This window comes from Octopus bimaculoides, chromosome 7 (assembly GCF_046866305.1).
Source record: "Octopus bimaculoides isolate indiv1 chromosome 7, ASM4686630v1, whole genome shotgun sequence".
Lineage (NCBI taxonomy): Eukaryota > Metazoa > Mollusca > Cephalopoda > Octopoda > Octopodidae > Octopus > Octopus bimaculoides.
The window spans coordinates 48,450,299-48,477,358 of NC_142934.1; the positions used below are offsets into that span (position 1 = coordinate 48,450,299).

The 27,060-nt window shown below is 34.8% G+C and overlaps 1 long non-coding RNA gene across 1 annotated transcript; it reads right to left on the reverse strand.

Annotated features, from left to right (window-relative positions):
* Positions 1 to 5,438: 5,438 nt before the first annotated feature.
* Positions 5,439 to 14,799, reverse strand: LOC106872924 (uncharacterized). The gene is made up of 3 exons (XR_001409816.2): positions 14,606 to 14,799; positions 12,974 to 13,185; positions 5,439 to 5,554 (listed from the first exon to the last, which is right to left on the reverse strand). It is a non-coding gene; the product is annotated as an uncharacterized LOC106872924 (long non-coding RNA).
* Between the last annotated feature and the right edge of the window lie 12,261 nt (positions 14,800 to 27,060).

Consider the following 27,060-nt stretch of genomic DNA (forward strand, 5'->3'; position numbering starts at 1 on the left):
ATGTAATTAAAGGCTGACCCTTTAATTACAGGCACAACAGAAACAGGAAGTAAGAGTGAGAGAAAGTTGTGGTGAAAGAGTACAGCAGGGTTCGCCACCATCCCCTGCCGGAGCCTCGCGGGGCTTTAGGTGTTTTCGCTCAATAAACACTCACAACGCCTGGTGTGGAAATCGTAACCGCGATCCTATGACCGCGAGTCCGCTGCCCTAACCACTGGGCCATTGCACCTCCACATACATACATACATACATACACACATACATACTTATATATATATATATATATATATATATATATATATATATATATATATATATATATATATATATATATATGTATGTATATATATATATATATATATATATATATATATATATATGTATATATATATATATATATATATATATATATATATATATATATATATATATATATATATATATATATATATATATATATATATATATGTAAAAACAAATAGTAAATGAGTATATGCATATATACGTACAGGTATGTGCATACCGACATCCACCTGTATGTATAGGTGCATATCTGGGTACAGGACATTGCAAACAAACGTAGACGAGAACACACGAGCCACATAGAGAACATTCTCCTTCATCAGCCACCCACGTTTTAACACCGGCGTTTCGACGAGCTTGGGCAGGACCCATCGCTAAAACGGCTCGTCCCATGGATCGCAGATTAAATTTGTATATATATGTATGTATGTATGTATGTATGTATGTATGTATAGTCTGGTGTCGGCACTTGTGTTTCAAAGAATATAGACGAAATAAAATATGTTTTACACTTCGTTCAGAAATTATAGTTCAGTCATTCCCTTTTCTGAACTTCTAATTATCTGCATTCTATCAACCACCATTTCGCTCAATGTGGAATGGAGTAAAACACAGAAAACTTGCCACAGAGACTCTGAAACGTTAGTGTTGCATAGGTGATAATTTACGCAGATAAGTGATTCTGATTTCTCCAAATGTGTTAGTGTGTGAATGATTGCTTTAGAAACGGTCATAAATATAAGTGACCACGACTCTTCTAAACATTTATGTGTTACCTGACAATATCTCATAGGACAAAACCTAGAGTAATGAGGGAATGATTCATTCCCTAGGAACGAATATAACGTTCGTACGTGGAAAGCACGTCAACTTTCCAGTCAGCCTGCGGGGATGACTGATGATTTCTTTAACATAACTTTCTTGTGTCAGTCATTATAATGCGACCATGCTGGGACACTGCCTTGGTGAATTTTGTAGTCGAATGAATCCACTTCAGGACCTATTATTTTATTGAAGCCAAATAAATTAACATTAATAAAAGAAGCCATTATTATATTCAAGTTTGATACTTATTATATCGGTCTCTTAGCCGAACCACTAAGCTGGAGGTTGACAAACACACTATCACCGGTTGCCAAGCGGTGATAGGAAACACACACACACACGCGTCTATATAATACACACACACACACACATACACAAGTCTATATAATACACGCACACATACACACACATACACTTATTTCCAAAAATGGTTGCCTAATTTCCTCTTAAATCGGTTTTAAATACCGGCTAGTCACGCTGAATATTAGTGACACCCGAGAATCACCAACATGACTCCGGTAATTATTCACGCTCGATAAATCCGAATATCCTTATCGGGACTGCATAGTTTGCGAAGAGTAAGAAATAGTATTAATAATGGTCAGGAGAACGAGGTTTCCCACGCGGATAATTCTATGAAGCCGTTATTTACAGTTTTTTACAGCATTCTTTTGGGGACTTACGCGCGTTTCCACTGCATCACACAGTTAGGTGCAGATTTTGGTGTTACTGTCCATAATGTAAAATTCAAAATGTGGCTTACAGTTGTAAAGTCATATCAGAAGGCGTCGGATATTTCTGTATAGGTGCTAGTCCATATAATACAACTTTAAGTAGATTAATTTGGTTGCTAAAGATAGTATTAAAATATACTCAATTGGCAGATATAATTAGTAGTGCTAAACTGTGTACTAGAGGGAAATATACTAAACTGTGAACTAGAGGGAAATATACTACATTTTCACTTCAAGATGGAATCTGATAAACTCTAGACAGGAACGTGGTATAAAATGCATTCATGTGAATAAATATACTTCTAATAAATTAAAAGTATATTTAAACGCATTACATATAATAGGCAAGAAAATTATAAATTACTAGAAAAATAATTGTGAAAATATAAAATAAAAACATATAAATCAAAATTAAACGAACACTTTAAAAATAAAAATTCTCCTCCATATGAGTAGAATAGTAAGCTTACGTTTAATAAATTCAGATTCAAATAAAAGCATTATTCTTAATAGAGCAAGGAAATTATTAATAGAATAGCAATTGTGAAAACAAAAACAAATAATAAACCAAAATTAAATACAAGAAAAAAAAAAGTATCATTCTAGAATGTGTTGAATGGTAAGCTTTATGATAATACTAATACTAATGATCCTGCACAACCTCCTGACCTTCACCTATTTTCAATACTATACTTAGCTTCACATACCAAAGTAGCCGAGGAGAACTTTGGGTCTAGAATGATATAAATATATTTACTAACACCAACCCCTCCTAAAAGACACTCTATTCTTTCAGCTTCGTGATTTATTCAGATTAACTTGAATGACAGTAATTAATGAACCCTGATGATATTGCATCAACAATAACACAAAAATGTGCATCTAAAAGTGTGCAGTTGATACAGTTGAAACGCGTGTAGGTCCATGAAAGAATGATGTACTAACTGTAAATAACTGTTTCATAAAATTATATAGATTTCTGTTCTCCTCATCATTATTAATACTATATATAGATGTAGATATACATATAAGAGACCAAAGTGTACGTACGCAGCTATATTTTTATATATAAAAAATACAAAAATGAGACAAGAAAGCAAAACATCCAAACAGTTAGGTGATACAAATAAGGGACAACAAAACATCCAGACAGATGATACAAAGAAAACAAGAACGGGTCATTTGAAGTTTTTTTTTCCTCAGTCGAGTTCCAGATTATCTTTGCAATTTGGCCAGCCCCAAAGAAAAACTAAGCTAAGAGCGCTAGATTCCTTGGAAGAAAGCAGCGAATGAATACGAAAATAAGGACGGAAAAAAAACGGGGAAATAGTACACAAATACAAATAACACGATATTAATAACAGGTGTCTTTCGACTGAGGACCAATACGACGGGCTTCTTTCAGTTTCCGTATTCCAAATCCACTCACAATGCTTTGGTCGACTGGAGGCTATAGTACAAGATACTTGCTCAAGGTGTCACGCAGCGGGACTAAACCCAGGACCGTGTAGTTGAGAAGTAAGCTTGTTACCAAATAGCCGTGATTCAGTAGGAACTTTGCATAAGATGAAGAAGAGCTGTGTATTTATTTCTATATTGGCCACAAGGGGCTAAACATAGAGGGCATAAGCAAGGACAGACAAAGGAATTAAGTTGATGACATCGACACTCGTGCGTAATAGGTACTTCTTTAATCGACCCTGAAAAGATGAAAGGCAAAGTCGACCTCGGTGGAACTTGAACTTAGAACGTAACAGCAGACAAAATACCGCTAAGCATTTAGCCCGGTGTGCTAACGTTTCCGCCAGCTCGTTGTGTATTGTCAACTTCCTTCTCACGTCCAGTGGCATGAGCAGATCAGAACGACTTGAGAAACATTTAATGGATGACCACGAAGTCTTACTTGCCTTATCAGCCTCTCCACATTCCACAATTCGTTGCTTCTACTACTTTCATCTATACTGAACTATGAATGTTTCTTCCGCAATCTCCGCCGGATCCAGTTTTCACAGGCATAGGTAGGTAAGCCATAACATACTTATATATTGTTTATCCTCCTCTGCTTTAGCCCCTCCCTCGATGCGGGTTACTGCAGTATGGTTACTGTTGAATGCAAATTGCTACTTGGAACACATATGAGTGTCTAGTGCCAGGTAGAGGTCAAAGCCGAAGGGGGTAACGTGTCTTCTTTCACACAGGCCACACCTTCCTCATATACCATTTACCATAAAGTAAAGCAAACACGTAAACACACACTGACATTCTCATTCACACAAACACACAGAGACCTACGCGCGCGCGCACAAATATGTAAACGATTGTAGCTAGAATCACCGGCTGTAAGGGTTCATTTGTCAAAACTAGAGAACTACCAAGTGAATTGAATTAGCATATGAGTGGGCGAGTATTCAAGAGACACATAATTCTCAGGAAAAATCATCGCGACATCATGTGCTAATGTTAGATGTTTGAATTCTGTGTAGAATGCATCCCGACAGATTTCCATACGAGACCAAACGAAATAATAATCTAGCAACACGGCGCTCCCAGGGACAGACACATAGCTGAATCGAAACCAGCAATTTATGGTTAGGAAGCGATATTCTAAATAATTCTGCCTTTGTACACATATTACATACTCACAACTCCCACATTCTTTCTCTTTCCGTGTGTTTATCAGCCTCTGTCATTGTCTGTCTGTCTGTCGGTTTCACTCTCTCTCTCTCACTCTCTTTCACTTCCTCTTTGTGTGAGTAAATATATATGTATATATGTATGTGTGTGTATTGTGTGTATATTCATATATATGTACAGACAAATACATACACAAGGACGCACGCACATGTATATGTGTGTATATATATATATATATATATATATATATATATATATATATATATATATATATACATACATACATACACACACACACACACACACACACACACACACACACACACACACACACACACACATATATATATATATATATATATATATATATATATATATATATATATATATATGTATGTATATATATACTCACACAAAAGTTTATATATAATACTTTTATCTGTTCACATATATGTATATAATTCATGTAACACATGTATTATACATATCTCTCTCTCTATATATATATACGTATGTATATATTCATATATATAATGTGTGTGTGCTCGTACATGCTTATGTGTGTGTGTGTGTATTCTTGTCTGCATGCACTGCATTCGGTAAAAGCTGAAAATATTTGAGCATCCTATCAGTTTCATCACCAATATACAGAGGCATCAAGAGAAATATAGAACTAACTGAAACATTGGCTTGTCTATCATACATAGGCTCACAAATATACACACATAAACAGATACACACACGTGCACGCAGGCACACTCTCACATAAACACGCGTGCGCACACGCAACATACTCTGTCTCACGCACGCGCAGGTATTGATTCATAGAGCACAACTGGTGATAATATATTAAACTATTCCTTGATATTATTAGAAAATTATTTTTATCTTCTTTGCTGTTAGATTATTAAAACAAATTCACTTTAGTTTTCAACAAGTATCTTTATAACGATCTCATGTTTGTTATATACACTGTAGCTCTTTATTATAAATAAACTTGATTTCAATATTAGGTCTTTTAGCAAATCGGATCGAACTGTTTTTTTGCAATGGCGTCTCTGGAAGTAAACATGAAATACGAAATTGTAATAATACATCGATGATTATGATGACAAGATGATACTTCAAAACATTCTTTTGTATTAGGAAATTAAATGTATTTTTTATACGAATATTTTTCCGCTGTAAGTATAAGTAGAGCGAAATATTTCTAGATTGAAAACAAAAGGATTTGCTGCATCTAAATATTGAAGTAGTGATATGAACTGAGCAAAGAATAAAAGGATGTTACAGGGATGTGGTGGTGTACAAATATTTGAAACATGTTACAATTAAATGGTATTTGGAGTAGCATGGTGTGTAAAGGATGAGAAAAGGAACTGGGTTTTGAAGGAGCTTAAAAATATAAAGAATAAAATACGTTCCTCATACAAAGGTGCATAATGTATTCTAGAGAGGACCCCTTGTGGAGAAATGCTATTTAGAAATTTACATGGATGACGAGTTAAAAATTTGTTTCGCGGGGTAAAATAAGAAAAGAAATTTGGGAGAGCGAAGATATACGAGGTGGGGGACGAAACGTTCCTGGCTTTGGGTGAAAGAAAATGCAAGGGGAACCGTTAATTATAATTTTATGCAACGTATTCTGCTCTCCGATTCAAGCACTTCTTGCAGAGGCCCTTCAGTTTTTCTAAGCCCTGTAAAAAACTCGGAACTTTGAGCCTCCAACCTGGCCTTTCACGACACCCCTAAAGCCAGAAATTTTTCAGCATCTCATCGAATAGTAGTGAAACTATAACCGTATGTATGACTATAAGGATACAGTTATGTGGATATATGTATTAGAAGATGAATTGATAGATTGATGGATTAATAAATACAGGGTAAGATAAATTCGTACGTGTTTCATTCCATGGGTGTGGGTTTTAAGAGACGTAAGATTGAAAGCATAAATGGGATTTCTATTTCTGTTTTATTATATTTCATATCCTTCATAAAATAAAACAAAGCAGAAGGGAATGGTTGCGGAAAGACTGTCTATGTACTTATATGGATCATCGATAGAGGAGAGGGAGGAGATATGAAAGAAGAGAAAATCTATGTTCAAGCAATCGGAAAAGAGCAATTGTAGTAGGATTGTAAGGAAAAAAGGAGAGAATTGGGAAGTGAAGAGTGAAAAGATGGATTAACAAGAAAACAAAAAAAGGTTGGGTTAGCAAAACAGAGCGGATAGGGGAGACAAAGAGTAAAGTAAATTGGAAACAAAAACAAAAAAAAAAAAAGAAGAAAGGCAAAAACGCTGAATAGAAGGAAATAGTAGGGCAATTAAATGTAGTAGAACAATTTTTAGTGAGAGCAAGAGAGACCTATATAAACAAGGAGAGAGAGGGAGAGAGAGGGGAGAGAGATAGAGAGTGAGATTGATAGCGAGTGAAAGAGAAGGAGAGAGAGAAAAGTGTGATAAAGAAATATTTGAAGTAGGAAAGTATGGGGCTGATATTCGAACAATGTGAGTTAATATAAGATTGTTGCTAAAATAGAATATGGGTGATTGATATCGTGAAATGGAAAGCAGGCTTGGTATCAAAGAGTAGAATGTTATTTTAATGTTAGTGTAGCTGAGATGGGAAAGTAACGACAGGAAATATTATTGTCTGTGAAGTAAAGAAAGGATTGATAGAACGTAGAAAGAGAAGAAGGATAAGTAGTAAGAGGAGGAGGAGGAGGACGAGGACGAGGAAGACAAGATTTGTTGCAACAACAAATGACCAGCCACAACTGTAATATTGCTGGTGTTTGACCGAGTTTTAGATCAGCAGCATGAAAACGGAAGAAAAAAAGAATATACTATTAGAAATAACGATTAATTTATTACGGTTGTTTCCTTTATTTTCTCTGTAATAGAATGAGAAAAGAGAAAAAAAAAAAGAAATCCCAATTGTTGATAATATAATCAAAGCAGGCGGAGAAACAAATCGTATTAATATATTGTAAAAAGTAAAGATATGTATCAATTGGAAAATATTAACGTATATTTATAGTGAGGAATATTATAAGAGCATAACCAAAAAGTAGGTATTAGTTGAAGGCTGCAGCTGTAATATGATAATATACACGATAAAATATAAACGTTGATGCTAGTGTAACGACGTAGCAATAATGAACGAGGTTATGATAAAATCAGCCGCCGTTCTTAGTTGCTGTATAATGTAGTAAAGTTTTAAAATGTCACTGTTAAAATTCTGTACAATAACTGGAATAAACAGTCATGGACTGCGTGTGTGCACGAGGGAGCTCACACCAAAGTAAATTAGTAACGACCAACAGCAAAAATAAAAACAAAAAACAACACATGTATATTAAATAGAATGACTGACCCCCACCTATAAAACTTGAAATTATTGATATATAACTGAACAGCGTGGTTTAAGTCACGTGAGCTGTATAGGAATAGGCGTGTGTGCATGCATGTGTGCTTGTGTGTGAGTAGTTTTCTGTTTGTGTGTATGTGTATACTTGAATGTATGCATACATACATTTCTCTTTCTTTGTCACTCTGTGTGTATATATATAGAGACAGAGACACGCACAGAATTGAATATAAATGTATATATATACATTCACATGCACACACACGTACACACACACACACACACACTCACGCACGCACTTAGTATGGAGATAGGACTACAATCCAAGCTGTGTATTCATGAAGCACAACGGCATATTTCAGTTCTCCAAAGTATATTTGTAGATGTTTTGATTTATATCAGAGTTGAAAATAATAAAGAATACTATTAAATATCGGAGAATGTTTATTGGTGTGTAATTATATATTAAAATAGAAAACTAGGAATTTTGACTATTATTCATTCTGCATGACGTGTTTCACTTCTAATAGGCTTTAGAAAGCCATGCGTGTAGAAAAACATGAAAGGCATACTCTCGTCAGTAATTCATCAGGCCCAGAGTTACACACACACACACACACACACACACACACACACACACACACACACACACACACACACACACTGTATATAGATATAAGCATAGGCGTGGCTGTGTCGAAGACGCTTACAACTGCTTCAGCAAATGTCTTCTAACATAATCTCGGGTCGACCAAGCATTGTGACTGGATTTTGGTAGACGGCAACTGAAAGAAATCCGTCGTGTATACATATATACATAAATACATACATACGTACATACATATATACATCACATATATATATACATATATATATATATATATATATATATATATATATATATATATATATATATATAGAGAGAGAGAGAGAGAGAGAGAGAGAGAGAGAGACGGGGGACTGCAGCCATGCTGGAAATCGATCCAATGATTTATTCTTTTAAGCCTAGTACTAAGTTACGGGGACATAAACACATCAACACCACTTGTCAAGCAATAGTGTGTGGGACACACACACACACACACACGCGCAAAGAGCTTCAAACATATACATACACACACATACACATATATATATACGACGGCCTTCTTTCAGTTTCCGTCTACCAAATCCACTTACAAGGCTTTGCTCGTCCCAAGTCACTCTCCAATGTGCCACTCACTAGGACTGAATCCACAATAATGTGGTTGAGAAGCAGACTTCTTACCATGCAGTCAAGCTGGTCCCTATATCTAACTATGTATGTATGTATGCATGTATGTATGCATGTATGTATGTAGGTATGTATGTATGTATGTATGTATCTATGCATCTATGTATCTATCTATCTATCTATCTATCTATCTATCTTTCTATCTATCTATCTATACAATAATATAAATAATATATAAATATCTGCATATATCCATCCATATATGTATATACCTACATTTATATGTATACTTACATGCATATATGGGTACAGGACAAAAAGAACAACGTTAAACACAATGAGGAATGAACACATAAAAACGAAAATAGAAAACGAACTTTTTTCGAACAACGAACACAGCAAACAGAGAAACGAGACATGCAACATAAAGGGTATATCCTTTCGTCAGTTGTCCCTTTTCTATCTACTCCGCGTTTCGAAGGCAAGGACAATACGCAACTTCGTTGGAATAGTCCTTCCCGCAAAGCAAATTAAATAAAATTTGGAATTTTTTGTGGAGGGTTAAAGTGTTAACAAGAACAGGACAGTGAGCACAAGACAATAAAAACAGTAAGAACAGGACAGTGAGAACAAGACAGTAAAAACAAACAGTGAGGGATGTTAAGCTAAGACGATAGAAAAATTATTATTTTGAACGCTAGATAGACGTGCATGAGAGAAGAGACAGAAACAACGCGTCTTTTCTATAGGAAGGCAGTGATCGAACACCACGCATCCTTTTCCAAGTAAGTTTTATCTATCTATACATTTGGCTTCGCAGGGAAAAAACGGTACTTCTTATTACTAACGCACGACGTTTGGACATAACACCCTAACCTTGTTATAACACCTACCAGGTTCCATCTCTCACCATTCTCATCTCCTTTCCTCTGCTTTGCCCATCCTTTTCTCTCTCCACTTATCATCCAAATGCTTCCACTTATTACATGTATAATTTACACCCCCTACTCACAAACACAACATGAATATTTACAGCCACACACACATGCGTGCATGCAAACACGTACATATATAGTCATACATCTACACACACGCACATTCATACGTGCACAAAAACACATACGTACACACAGACACACACACTCACATTTACACGCACATATCACCCAGCCTCACGACCCTACATCCTCCGACTTCTTGACCCTACAGCTACTAACCTGTTAGATCCACCCTCACACACACACTCACCTAAGCACATTTCACACGCATATACTACCGTCCAGTGCAACACTCCCCAATATACAAACACGCTACTGGTACCCGCAGATGCACTCGTACGTATGCGCACATACATACAAAAACAAAATCATATGTACACGTATTCACTCCACATACACGAGTACTACACAATTATACACTCAAACACACTCGTGTACGCTTGCATACAGACATACACGATGGCTATTTTGCACTCTCCTGCTTTCAGAGACCCCATTCTATATCCCTCTTCAACATCCAGTCAGTTTCTATATTTTGGCACGTAACGACACGCGTACTTTTCTCCGGTCTATTCGCTTCTTCCCTTTTTCCCTCTTCCCTGAACTTTTTCTCCTATCCGACAAAGAGACACACTCGAAAGCTCATTTCTTCTATTCTCGCCAAGCGCGTTCAATAGGCTTTTATCGTTCTTTCTATGGTTTTTGGTCTTGGATTTCCCTATATATATAAAACTGCTTGAACATATTCGTATCACCAACGGACCTTAAATATTTACATTGATTCTCCTGCTCTATCTTTGGCAGAATGAGTTTAGAAAATAGTCTATGTAGTGTCGAACCTACTAGAATTTAGAAGCTAGTAGAGGTTATAGTGGGGTGAGGAACAATTAAGCGTAATGATATAGTAATGATATAGTTACCTAATCTTCGAAGACAATAGAGGGAATGTAGTCTTCAATCATACAAAATTAAATCTTTTGGGAGCTCTAGCTGTATTCTATACAAAGGTGATAAATTATTATCATGACAACATACTAAGTACTGGAAACTTATATCCGGCTTTGTCTACGCCAAATGTTTAGGGTTGGGGTGGTAAAAAAGTGGTAATGCCTGATGGGGAAGGGGTGATAATTGGATGAAAGAAGGATAGGAAGAGGTACTAATTTTGATTGTCATCTTAAAGGGGAAGGTAATGAAAAGCTAAAGCAACAAGTATTCGAAATTAGGGGTGGAAAATAAGTTCAAAAAATAAGGGAAGGCGTACATTGTAACTTAGCATATTTATAATGTTAAAGCAAAATATATTTAGATATAAAGATCAAGGCTAGAAGTTACACTTAGAATTTTAATAAGGGGATACTTTAAGTTGTAAGGGAAATATGAAGACTTTTCATAAATGTAGTGTATAAAATATCCTGGTAAAATATTATATGATGAATGTATAACGGAAATATTTATAACATAAATATATACTTATAGTATACAAATTTACTGATATTAAAACCATTCCCGTCAAATATAGGTGGGCAAAGATAGGATGTAGTAAGACATGATATTTAATGTATAGAATGAATGAATATGATATATTAAATATATAAAGGAGTACATTGAGATGCAAGATTTAAATAAATTTAGTCCTATAATAACATAATGAGGATCTTTGTGGTTTTCGTCACTGTTTACAGTTATTATTAGAAATTTATTTTATGTGTCATATAGAGGTAATTTTTGACGTCGAATCCGAATTTATTATTCATTTATTCCAGAATAATTTTGCAAAAATGTTACAGCTCAGCTGTTCAAAGTGTGATAATTTTCATAATTTTCAGCCAATCAGAAAACAGCCTCCTCCATCATTGGGGGGGGGGGGTCGGCACGTCAAATCATTGCTGTGCACATACATACACACTTATTCTCACACAGAGTTGAAACTCTTCCTCTATCAGTTTGTCATCACCCCTTCTTTCCTTATTCATTTACCACCCCTTCCTTTCTGATTCATATGTTGTGACGGAGAAAACACATGAGTATTATTATAGTAGAATATTATCTTTCTCGTATCTCTTTCTCTCCCTTGTGTGCGTGCACAGTATCTTTAGTTACAATGGAGACAGAGTTTTTCGCCACAGTCATGTGTAAAATATTCGCTTCTAATTGGTTAAAATACTGAAATTTTGTAAATTTTAAAAGCTAATAACTTTTTTAATTATGGATTTATAGGGAAAATGAATACTATTTTCATAAGTACACAAAACTTAATCCATATACCAAATTTGAAAACAATTGGAACAAAATTGTAAACTGTGACGAACACCACAAAGCTCCCATAATGAATGTTATTTATGATTAAAAAATATAATAATATAGTATTACAGTATACAGTGAATTGTATGAAAAAAGTATAAATTGTCACAAATGTATACGCTATAAAATCTATAGAAATATATAAAAGGATAAATAAAAGCATAACATTATAAAAAATAAAATATAAAAATAAACTATAAAAACCATGAAAATATATAAAAGAGTATATAAAGGCATAAAATATAAAAAATACAAAATATCAAAAACTAAAAATTTGAGAAAATTATTTTTTTGTTAGAAAAACGTATAAACAGGTGATATAAAACAGGTATAAAGAGGATATAAGTTGAGATGAAATAAAAGGATTTTTTAAATAATGGTATTGGTATATTGTAAAAGTTATAGCCAGGATGTTATTATTTATACAAAATAAAATAAAATATATCAAGTTTTAATATAGACAAGATTACATTTGGGAATGGATTTATAAGATATATCTAAAGTACAGAGTGATTCGAAAGTTTTGTTACTCTCTAGCGAAAAGCAATAAGAACAATAGAGGAACACTATAATAATATGAAACATATGTACTCATTTTAGTATATTTTCTTTCGTTGACATTGACGTTTTCATACATTGAGAAGGTCTGTATGAACATCATCATATTCGTGGCACAAAATGATGCGGCGCCATGTCCTGTGTGATATTTTACAAAGCTGTGCTTTGGTGATTGTTGCAAAGATTGCCGAAATCGCGTCCTTTAAATGTTGGGTATTCTGGTATCGCTCTTGTGAAAGTCTCTCCTTAATAATAGAAAAGTAAAACAATATTTACACGTTGTGGCAACACTTTTGGTCCACCGTGTACATCAAAGAAAATGATCGCGGTATAATAGTAACAGATTTTGGAGGGTATATTTTATATTTAGCGGAGATGTGAATCTTACGAATTCACTAACAAAAAAAAAAAAAAAATCATTCATGATAGAAGAAATTCTTTACTGGGAAGGGGTAAATACATATTGTAATTGTAAAATGGAGCTAAGCGCCACTAGAATGCCTTATTGAATAGATTTCGACATCACATACAGTAGGCTATGAATGATATGGACTCCCGAATAACATATGTCACTAAAAGTACAGTATGATATAATCATTAATTATATAATTATATATATATATATATATATATATATATATATATATATATAGCAATTAGAGAATGGAGGAGAATATGCGGTACCCATCGACTTGCAGACAGTGTATTCCGTTGAATACAGACAGTGTATTTTCTAATTGCTATATAAATTTAAGTTAAAATAACCCCCCTTTTACCCGCACCCACTTATTACACTTGGTATAACACTAGTGTAACAATAATCGGGTACCCTCCAAGCAGTATATTGGATAGATACTATCCCTTAGTGGGTTGAATCCTCAACCCCTAACTCTCTTGCATTATATATATATTATATATATATAGAGAGATAGAGAGATAGATAGATAGATATAATCATTAATTATACATATATATGAATAAGTTGGAGTCAACAAGGAGTACAGAGCAACGCTTATTTATAATCACTACAATTGTCTCCAGGTTCGCAGCTATTTGGTTATGTAGCTGTTTTTCTGTATCATGAGATCTTGTGTTTCGTCAGGTGATATATAAATGTTTTTTTCTGTGGTCCTTAAATTCAAATACTAGGCTTCCAGCGCATCTTTTCTGTCTGGCGTGGTTTGCGTCGTTACTACTACCTCCAAAGCTACCACAGAAAGGATGCACTCGAAGTCGAGACTTTTAGTTTGCACAAACACAGAAACAATATCTTTATATATCACCTGATGAATCACAAGATCTCATAATGCAGGGAAGCGGTTACATAACCAAATACATGCGAACCTGGAGAACTAAGTTGCATCCAAAGAATTGTAGTGATTATAAATAAACGTTCCTCTGTACTCCTTGTTGAATCTAACTTATTCAATTATCCATTCACACACTGCAGAAACCCCAACGCAAATCTGGTAGTTATAGCATCGAGTGAAATCTGAATGTTGACGAGTTTTATACTGCACTCTACTACGTTCTAAAAAGAATATAACCTAACTTCTGTGTGTGTGTGTGTGTGTGTGTGTGTGTGTGTGTGTGTGTGTGTGTGTGTCTGTGTGTGTGTCTGTGCTGTTGATAACACCTAAAAGAAGATGCTACATTTCCATTCACCTCAGTGAAAGTAGTTTTCGGAATGAGGAATTGATGCCATCAGACGGTATCCGACATTCGTTGGATATGCCACTGCAGATTCCTTGTGGAACAATACTGATGCTTGAAATTGTCTGCTCACCGTCTTTAAAGGACCTGCAGGGAAATGAGAGAAAAGTAATTACATATGCCTTAAAACTAAATCACTAATATAATCTACGTAGCAGGAATTTGTGAAATTCCAGCTCCACAGTTTCTCATGCATTTGTATTTCGACTCCGGCTCTAAACATTATCCCCACCTCAGATTTATAAGTGGAAGGATCCAAGTTCAGTATCAAAAGCCGAGGAAACAAATACTCGCTCACCTTGTGTATGAACCGGTTTACGTGTTACTCAGCCTAATAGAAATAGAAACCAGATATTCCGCTCAATAGAATAATGCTCAATTGACTCTTAAATGATAGGATTTATAAGATAATTATTTCGAACTGTGTATTCCCTGAAAGATAAAGCGTTTGACGGTATGTCCAAAAGCATCACACTTTTGAATACATGTCCGTTGGATCATTGCAAACTTGAGGGCTAAACAATCATTTCTAATTTAAGCATAGGTCCACAGTTTTAAGAGAAATGAAATAATGATAATAATAATCATGATGTTATGGAATTTAGACATACGACCAGCAGTTTTGAAAGAAGGAAAAGTGCAGAGTGGGGCTAGACGATTTCCTCGACTCTACTACTCGACTGGTACTTATTTTATCGATCCTGAAAGAATGGAAGCCACAGTAGATCCCAATGGCGTTTGAACTGAAAACATAAAGCCAATTAGCATTTCGTTTGACGTGCTAACGATCCTGATAGTTCGCCGCTTTTGGCGACTAAATAGCAATAAGTATAATTGTTTCTAATTTGAAGTATAAACAATGACAACAAATAATTTCCCCAAAATATGAATTTAACAAGAAAACAATTATTAGTATCGCTTAAGATCAGTGGTCTTTATACCTTTACGGGTTGAAATTAACACTGCAAGAACACAGGATCAAATAATGGATTGTTGTTAGTGCTATTGTTATTAGTGTCTACTTTGAATTTAAACATAATTTAATAAATAATAACAAGCAGTTATCCTGTATTTCTTGAGAAACTTGTTACTATGGCATCTAAGATTTAATACACATTAATGATTTCTTTTGAAGTCATTAATGCGTATTAGATCATAAATATCATACTTAAATGAAAACAATATTAAAGCAATGACTGTATTAATAGTAATATTAGTTGTTGTACTAGATTTTATAGCAAAAATCTAATAGCAACCATTACATTATTATTTTATTTATGGCATTCATAGACATTTAATTTCGCAAAGACTGTAATACATATCTGTGAGTATTTATTTGTGTTGCGTATATTTTAATAAAGAATATAAATCAGTGATTTAGATTTTTCAGATTAAAAGTGAATGCTGCACAAGAGAAAATAAATAAATAAAAAAAATATCTCTTTGGTATTAAAGGCATAAATGAACAAAAGGTTGTAGCTCATTTCATATAACTGGCTTATAAATGAAATTTCCTGAAATATATCTTTGTATTAAATATACAGAGGGAAAACCGATCCTTTATTCATTAATATATAAAATGAACATACTAAATGAAAATGCTAATATAAATAGAATTCTAAGTAGAAAGTTTTCATAAATTCTATGAGATTTCTCTCGTTTTAATTATTAGCATTATAGGTCTTCCTTATGATAGTAGTAGTAGTAACGGCAACATCAGTAATAGTAACTGTGGTGTTAGTGGTAGTAATTGTTGTCATCGCAGTAGTAGCAATGCCGGTGGTGGCGATGGTGATAATAGTATTAATAATGGTTATTGAGTTGAATGTGTTGGTTAAAATAGTAGTAGTAGTAGTAGTAGTAGTAGTAGTAGTAGTAGTAGCAGTAGTAGTAGCAGTAGTAGTAGCAGTAGTAGTAGCAGTAGTAGTAGCAGTAGTAGTAGTAGTAGTGGTAGTAGCAGTAGTAGTAGTAGTAGTAGCAGCAGCAGCTGTAATAGTAGTAGTAAACCAACTTCAGACTAAGTTCTAATCGACTTCAGTTTATCAGAATGTCACTTCAAACGAGGGAAGAATAACATCTTTAAAACCGGAATGCTTTATCCTTTTTGTTGTTCAATATTTTTGTTCAGATTTAAGATGTGATTAAAGAAAAAAAAATACTGGCTATTACATTTACCAACTCGAATATCCACGGCAAGATTCCATAGTTCTGTTATACTAAGATACGTATAGCTACTTGTGTCTATTTCTTAATACATCCATCTTTGCATATATTATGAAGTAGAGACTGCATAAGAGGGATAATCACCCCTAGCAAAGCGAATAAAATAAATCATAACGCAATGTTCCAGGCTATTATTTATAACATTAACAAGGCGACGAACTGGCTCTTTCGTTAGCGGGACAAAATTCTCAACAGCTTTTCGCCCGACTTTACAATCTGAGTTCAAATTCCGCCGAGGTCAACTTTACTTTTCATCATTTCGGGGACGATGAAATAAGTACTACTTAAGCACTGGAGTCAATTTACTCCACTCGTCTACTTCCAAACAATTTAAGACATTGTGACTATAACAGAAACGATTGTGTGTAGCGTTAGTTTGGCGGGCTGGCAGAATCGTTAGCACGTCCGATAAAATATTTAGCGGTGTTTCTCCTGGCTTTGCATCCTGAGTTCGAATTCGACTTCACATTTCAATTTTATGGTCTCGATAATATAATTATTTGTCAAGAGCAGCGCTAGATGTAATCGACTACCCATCTCATCCGAAATTTCAAGCCTTATGCCTACAAAAGAAAAAAAATTATTTACAACTTTATTTATTTCAAGATTCACTGCTCCGGAAAAGAATAAATAAATCTGTTACCTTATTTCGTAACTAAGGCCTTAAAAGTTTTCCAAAGTGTTATCAGAAACTACCTGTTAAATGGAAGAATTAAATTCAAAGTGATATCAGTACAAATGTATAAATATTGATTTCAAATTTCGGCAGAAGGCCAGCGATTTCGGGCGAAGGGATAAGTCGACAACATCGACTCCAGTACTTAAATGGTAACTATTTAATCCATCTCGAAAGGATGAAAGGCAAAGTCAGCCTCGGCAGTTTTTGAACTCAGAACGTAAAGATGAACGATATGCCGCTAACGATTCTGTCAGCTCGCCGCCTTATCATGCTTAAATATTGATTTGAAATTTTGGCACAAGGCCCGTAATTTCGGTATTCCTAAATGCATATCATTTAATTTAAAACAAATTTTTAGTTGTGGAGGCGCAATGGCCCAGTAGTTATGGTAGCGGACTCGCGGTCATAGGATCGCGGTTTCGATTCCCAGACCGGGTGTTGTGAGTGTTTATTGAGCGAAAACACCTAAAGCTCCACGAGACACCGGTAGGGGTCGGGTGGCGAACACTGCTGTACTCTTTCACCACAACTTTCTCTCACTCTTACTTCCTGTTTCTGTTGTGCCTGTAATTCAAAGGGTCAGCCTTGTTACACTGTGTCACGCTGAATTTCCCCGAGAACTACGTTAAGAATACACGTGTCTGTGGAGTACTCAGCCACTTGCACGTTAATTTCACGAGCAGGCTGTTCCGTTGATCGCATCAACTAGAACCCTCGACGTCGTAAGCGACGGAGTGCCAACAACAACATCCTTTGATTTTTAGAACTGATAGGTAAAGCAGTACAATGTTGTCTTCCACCACATCAAAAAAGGATTTTGCTTGTATATTTATTCGTTGTAACGACCTCCCTTGTCAACTTATTTCAAAATACCGCGATACACTTAAATGTCTTTTTTCGCGTGTTTCTATTTACATTTGACGGATATTTGTCTTCATCTTGTTAATACAACGTTTCGGCTGATATACCTGCCAGTCTTCATCAGTTGTCTTGGGGAAATTTCGAACCTGTTGTCATTCTTAAGGTATTTTTTGATGTTATTATTCAGATTATTGGCTGGAATCGAACTCGGAATTTTGGGGTTAGTAGCCCGCGGTCTTAACTAATACGCTATATGCCCGCGAGCAATTATGGAGTGAATTCTAGGGCTTATAAATCTAATATTCTTCTATCCTTCCTTGATACCGGTTCCCATATGCTGATCCTACTTGCACTCGTTCTGCTTAAGAGGTTGTTGTGTCCTAGAATATGTGCTGCTTCTTTTAGTTTTCGTATTTTCAAGTGGTGTTCTCTGTCTATTATTTTAACTTCATCCCATAGGGGAGGTGGTCTCCATTTTTCCATACATGGTTAGCTATACCCGATTTATAAATATCTCCCCGTGTCACAGATTTGCGATGTTCCTCTACCCTTATTTTGAGGGGCGGCATGTTTCGCCTTTGTATAACCTGCCACAGTTGCATGGGATGGATTACATATTCTCTTGGTCATATTCTCTTCTATTGGTGGTTTTACTCGAAGGAGATATTTGCAAAATTTTGTATTACTTTTGAATACTGTCCTGATGTCATATGGGCCGCATATCTTTTGTATCTTTCTATTAAGCAAGAACTACCCCAAAAGCATACTCTCCACTCCAACTATGAAGATAAGAGAGTATGAAACCGATAAACTTTCTACAGTCATTCTACCTTATGTGAAAGGCCTCTCCGAAAATACGAAAACTAAAAGAAACAGCACATATGCTAGGATACAACAACATCCTGAGCAGACCGAGTGCAGATCAGATATGAACAGCATATAGGAACCGTTATTAAGGTAGGATTGGAGAATATTAGATTTATAAGCACTAAAATTCACTCCATTATTGCTCACGGGCATATGGCGTAGTGATTAAGAGCCTGGGCTACTAACCCCAAGATAGTATGTTCGGTTCCAGGCAGGCAGTGACCTGAATAATAATAATAATAATAATAATAACGGCGAAAAATTCCCCAAGACACCTGATGAAGGCTGGATGGTATATCATCCGAAACGCTGTGTTCACAACAAACAAGATGAGGGTAAATATCCGTCAAATGTAAATAATATACATAATTCCACATCTCTTAAATATAGAACTGCATTATCTATTGTTCTTTTCCCGTTGTTTCTTTTCTTGTTTGTTGACTCTTAGGTGAAATTAAGTATGATTTTATGTTGAATTTTCTAGTAGACTCCTACACGTGCACGCTTACACACTCACAAACTCATAAGCGCGCGCACACACAGACACGCACGCACGCACACACACACACACACACATATACACACACACACATGTACTACTATCCGTTTGTACCGCTGGCCATTGTCTTCCAGGCCATACTGTACCTCGATTTTTTTTTACTGCAACCACCACAAGATTGGTGTACCTGGAACGACTCCAGCTATTCAGCAGCTAGATCATTAGAGCTTTGATCACAAATACATGTTATCTCACCTCTACAGAAAGCTCATAATACTGCCATCCACATGCCTCACACATATCCTTAAAGCATTCCGAGTAGAAGCCCATTCCTTCATGATTGAATATGCAATGCTTTTCAACGACACTGTTCAATTGTCAGAAATGATTTTTGGTAAGTCAGACGGTCCCATAATGTCAGAGAGTTGATATTTTAGAGTAACAATTAGTTAATATAAATATTTTTTTTCAAATATACCTGCAGCTTTAACTTAACTAGAATTGTTCAGAAATCTGGGTTACTGCTCTACTTTGTTTACGCTCCTTTGTTGTCTTTTGTTACATTCTTGCGGAAAATAGAGGCAATCTTGGATGTCATTATAATCACACTCTGTTGCGTTGCCTCTTTTTGTGCATAGGTAAATAAGATTGTAACTTGGCAATACCTTCAAGCGTACATGTCTTTAGAATGTGTTCCAACAATGCATAACCTCGCTAGGTGAGATAATTAGCGTGTTCCTCCAATCTCATTGTCTAATACTGGTAAAGATGAAAGCACATGGCACATGTAACTAAAGAAAAAATTTATCAGCAGCCATTAATGTATTATTGAATAAAAATCAAAAATATTGAATCTCGCTTCAAATACATAGACTTAAAACTGAATTCTATTTACTCGTTTTATTTTGTACATGATCTATGAGAGTGATACGTGATAATGTGTGATAACCAAATGTGGGAACATATCTAAAGTGATATATATTTACATATTATTCGGTGATTTATATTTGCACTTCACAGATTTATATGTTCACATCTGAGAATTATATTATTTAGACATTATTCAACATATGCAATTTACAGAAAATTAGTATGCAACCACGTAACATATTTAATACACGTTGTTCAATGGGAGAGCTTATTTCTAAAAGTACTCAAATCGTGTGAAAATCAATATGATTTAAGCACTTTTAGCAGTATAATCTTCAATTTATCATTCGATTGCTTTAGTTTGCTGTAGAGTATAAAGCGATGTAAAAGAAAATGAAATCATCAGCTTATTATGATATAGAATAGTTTGCAGTTATTCTTAGCAAGCACACAACCAAGTCTGGTTTCGCGGGACGTATAAAGACAATAAGAATCACCAAGAATGATAGATATTTCTAACGTTTAAGAAAATGGATACAGACATACTCTTAAATGTCTTCCGTTAGAATCAGACAATTTACAGGAACACGATTAAAATTTGTAAAAATTCAGGTTATTTTGTCGGGCGATCGACCTATTGCGAAACTTTTCCAAGTCACCACTGTTATTTATATTCACATTCATATAAATACATATACATACACATGCATGTACACACACACAGACACACACACACACACACACACACACACACGCACACATCCATACACACACAAACTCGCAAACATACGTAATACATATGCGACCATGCAAATATACATGTATGCATTTATTCAGATATATATGTTGTGTGTGTATGTGTGTGTGTTCGTGTGTGTACGGGCGTGCGTCTGTGTGTATTTATATACTTATAAATATGTATATATAAGCATGTATGCATGTGTGTGCGTGTGTGTGTGTATATATACATACACACACATATACATACGTATATATATATAAATATATATATATATATATATATATATATATATATATATATATATATATATATATATATATATATATATATATATATATATATATATATCTACCATCAGCTGATTTATAACACACTTATCTGAAATCGATGTGAACTGGTCTTTTCTCCTACAACGATCGATACCTTATTAATATTTTAAAATATTACTTTTATTCGCAGTTATTATTTTGTTAGTTTAAACGCAGGCCAGCACCATATCGAGCAGGCCAACTATTAAAACCATTCCAAGTATGATGAATCCGAATTTTGCGGATTTTAGAGCAACTAACTACCTGAGTAAACATCGCATAATTGAGTGATTACAGTTATATAAATGGTATGGAAAATTATCATATGTTTATTTTCCTAGAAGAGAGGATGCCCACCGATCACTATATATGTTCAATGAAATGAGAGTAACAGCTGATCTGCAGCCAAATTTATAGATGCAGGCTGAACTAAGGATAAATAATCTCTTCTATTAAAATTTATAGCTTGTAACAAGTAAACCATCTCGAAAAATTAAAGAAAGGAATCCTCGACCTGATGATTAGAATCGCGGTGATGGAATGTTGTTGTTGTTGATGATGATGATGATGATGATGATGATGATGATGATGATGATGACGATGATGCTGATGGTGATGATGATGTTGGTGATGATATGAACAACATGTTGGTAATATGTCAGAGAATGATTAAAACCTATAGGAAGATAATCACTTGAAGGATCAAATTATATCGATCCCGCTACTGGCACACGGCCTGAAATTTGGCGGAGGAGGATAATCGATCATATCGACACCATTACTTGACTGGTACTTAAATTATCGACCTCGAAACGATGAAAGGCAAAGTCGACCTGGGTGGAATTTGAACTCAGAACGTAAAGACGGATGAAATGCCGCTTAGCATTTTGCTTGGCGTGCTAACAATTCTGCCAGCTGAAGGATGAAATTATAAAGAACAAAATTATAACACCAATCGCTGGAAGGATTACAGCCATTAAAGCATGAAGGTCCGTCAGGGAAATGGGTGAATATTATATCTCCGTACCGAGCGTGGTTATACCTGGAGACTGTAACAAGATGAGGTTGTTATGTTACGATAAAGCCTTAATTCACTGTCGAGATGACAAGATAAAATGTACTTGAAATTTGTAGTAATTTGAATAGCTGTATTTGACAGAATTACCACAGCTGGACACATAACAGTCAATATCTACAAACCAAATACACAAAAAGAGTGTTAATGTCGGAAAAACTGATAAGGTCTACATTTCGTTAAATGCTACATAAGAGAGCATTCTGAAACATGAGTGTAATTCTTGTGAGTGAGTCCAATGACCATTTAGGACGAGAAAGAAATAGATAGTCGGTTACTATGCACCAGTTTTTAACGAGAAGTTTCAAAGATATTCAATTAAACTTCTTGGAATCCTCTGAAATTTATGATCTCTTCGAAACAAATACGTGTTTTGATTATATATTGATACACAAGAAAACCTGCACATTTCCCAATAATAACTCCGAAAATGAGATGGATCTCAATCTTATTTTTAGAGGCGATGAATAAAAAACTGATCGAGACACGTGTGTGTTCAAAGGAGTAGACATTGGTTCTGATCATTGCATGGGGAAGATGGTTATCAACATAAAACTAAAGAAATTTGTTTTAGAATCTAAAAAATTCTATGGCTTTTGATATTGGCAATCTTAATGAAAGTGGCATCAGAGAATCGTATCAGCTAGACCGCAAGAGCCGATATGCTGCATTAAATGCAGAAAGTTATAAAGATCAATACTGAAGAAAAGTCAAAGACTTTGCAACTGAAATCCGAAAATAGAATAGGAAGAAAGAAAGGAAAACGTAGAGAACAATGGATATTATCAGTAATATGAGTGTGTTTTAGATATGTGACGGTAACAGAAAGTTAAGAGAAATACCATAAATACATTAAACGGAAGCATAAAGCAGAGAGCAGAAAAGTGGAGAAACGTTGCTGAGAAAAAGCTGGAAGTTCGATGGAAGGGAAGGAAAAATCAGTAGAATTTGCCTCCACAAGAAGAGATCCAACAACCTTGAGAAGAGGACGCAAACAACTGATCTACAGCGCAACCATAACCAGGATGTTATCAATAGAAGGTCATAAGTGTTTCTAAGATTTGAAAAGAACGAAAACAAAAGAGGGATGAAGCATTGCTCAATATGACTACAGCCTCTAGTAAAGGAGATAATAGGATAAACGCTAAGGAAATCGCTGTAGAGGAAATTCCAAAAGATTTGAAATTCGAGGAAACTAAAGATGTTGCCGACATAGATGTTATCACAGGTGAACTTACTTTTTTTTTCTGTATTTCTTTAACTTACAATTTATAAACATTTTTTTACAGGAAAGAAAGATAATAACATCAAAATTATGCAAGATCAAATTCTAGATACGGGGACATACACACGCCAACATCGGTTGTTAAGCAAAGGTGGTGGGGGACAAACACCGACTCTCAAGTACGTACATACACACAATACACACACACACACATACACACACAGATATATATATATATATATATATATATATATATATATATATATATATATATATATATATATATATATACACGACAGGCTTCTTTCAGTTTCTGTCTATAAAATCCACTCACAAGGCTTTGGTCGGCCGGAGGTCATACTAGAGGACACTCACTCAAGGAACCACGACGCAGTGACAGTGAACCCGGAACCATGTGTTTGGGAAGCAAGCTTCTTATCACACAGCCATACCTACGCCTACGCCTATATATATATATATATATATATATATATGTATGTATGTATTTGTATGTGTGTGTATCTATACACACATGCATGCACACATGCACACATACACACGCACATGCACACACATATATTCGAAACTGAAAATATACCTTCGGCGATATACGAAATTTGAATTCGTAGAATTCAATAAAGTTACTGAACTGCTGATAATAGTCTATGTAATTTAAGATCTTCCTGAAACCAGGACGCTTTTAAAAATAACTGTGTTTGGCCATCACTTCTAATGTAGGGGAAAATTACTAAGAGACAGTAGACGTAAAAGACCGATAGATATCCCTTAATGATTCCTATATATCTACAAATAGTATCAGTTCTGGTGTATTCTTTCTTATTATTTGCATAGTACCAGTAACAAATAAATCGCAGCAGGTTTTATACAATGGAAGAGAAAATAAGATTGATGCTTGTGTAATTGCTAGAACATTGGAACGTAATGAGATGTTCTGTCTCCATGGATGAACTGTATTCACTTCGATTCGTATTCTTAAATCTATGTAAATGATGAGAATGCCCCTGACATGGGAATAATGTTTGCTGGTATTAATAGATGAAGGTTCATTGTAGTTGACAATCAAGCTTCATTTCATTAATTAAAATAAAATTTACTTTCTTCTAAATGTTCTTCATTTTCATTGTTAATACATGTTATAAATGGTAATACAGTATACTATTGTATTTTAAAACGAGTCGTTTTTATAATATTACGAAGCACATGACCTTACGCCATTATTCAAGTAAATGTATTACGAACGCTAATGAAAGGTGGTAAGTTCCAAACGATTAACTGACCATCTATATTTGTAGCCTTATTGCTTATTGCAATAGATAATTGCTTTCTGAAATAATGGCATTAGCATAAAGGCATGCTTTAAGGAATTTAAAATGTTACATCTTATTATCCAACACATGATTTAGTCAATAGAACTCAGCTCATAATGGGATGGTCTAAGTAAAAACCAGTTTCAGAGGATAAACCCCAGAAGATTTGGATAAGTCTGCATCTAGAGCAAATCATTGTGAACTGTTGCTCTTAAATACATATAAACTCAGCAAGCTTCATTATATACAGGTAACTTAGCAAGCTTCATTATATATTCAATATCACGGAAGCTTACAACAGCGAAATCCATGATCATTTATTATCAACTTAAATGTTTATGTCTTTGCCAGTATTCTCTAAGCTCACGTCAGATCTATCTTTAATATAATATTGACCCTTTATATTTAACTCAGTGTTTAAAAGCTTTCAAAAATCATTTTTGTTAAGAAATACGCATTCGTGTTAACCCTAAATCAGTTAGCAAGAAACTATGGGAACAAGGCATTTAAAAGTGATTAGTACGTATTCAGAACGAAAAGTATTAGAGAAAACTAAAATCTGTGCAAGAATAATTCAGAACTTTCGTGGATCACAGTTTCTAAACATGAAATATAGGCTTCATACATAAAACAATGACACCACTAATGCCACAAAGAAGTCAATCCTAGATACAGTGGAATAGCGTAGTCAGACATATAGTGGGTCGTTGTGGCTTAGATTTGAGAGCTGACGAATTTACAAAAAGATTATGGAGAATTTAATTTCGTAGCAATTTCACTCAAACTCTTGAAGAAACATCAAAGGTTACGACAATATAAGCTACATTTGATGCAGATAAACTAATCTCTGGGTAGATTATAATGAGACTGCAAGTGACATACACAGCAAGTACAAAGAATAATATTCACTCAACAACAGTAAGTATCTGTAGTCAAAAATAGAGTGAATCACATGATCTGCTAGCCATTGCTGTCATATACAAATTCATGAGTAATACATATTCGGTTTAAATCATCGTTATTTATAGCAATCAAATAAAAGTTAATATAGGATCAACCCGAAATTATTCATTTTTGTATATTTACAGTAGATCAGTTATATGTAAAAAAATAAACTCATTATAGTCCTTCTTAACACAGTATACGTAAAAATGCATCGGAGTCTTTAGCCATCTGTCAAGTCATACAAGGAAGTCAGACAAATAATACTTTCCTTAAGATGTGCGCTGTGCCCAATAAGGCTGCTTTTTGCAAGACATCAATCTTGCATGGGATTTCTAGTTGCCTTAAGAAGTCTTGAAGTTTCATCGGGATTCAGCCGAACGCTCTGGTCACCACTTGTATCACTTTTACCCTCTCGCATTCCATACAATCTTGCCATTTCCACTTTCAATTCGAAGTACTCGATGATTTTTTCAACCTCTGTACTCACAACATTCATGTCATTTGGTATGGCTACATCAATGATCTGACAATATTTGTTTCTCATATTCAATATGAAAATATCTGGCCGACGGTGTTCAATTACACGATCCGTCTGAAAATCATAGTCCAAGAGTATCATTACTTTTCCATCCTCTTGCATAACTTGGTACATCCTCATACCAGCTCTCTGTTACTTCATACTGGTATTTACGTCATAAGAGGCCAATGAAAATACACACACTTTATCGTGGCGGCGTTTGTTTGTATTAATTTTGTGCAAGGCTCTCACATCCATGTTTTCCATA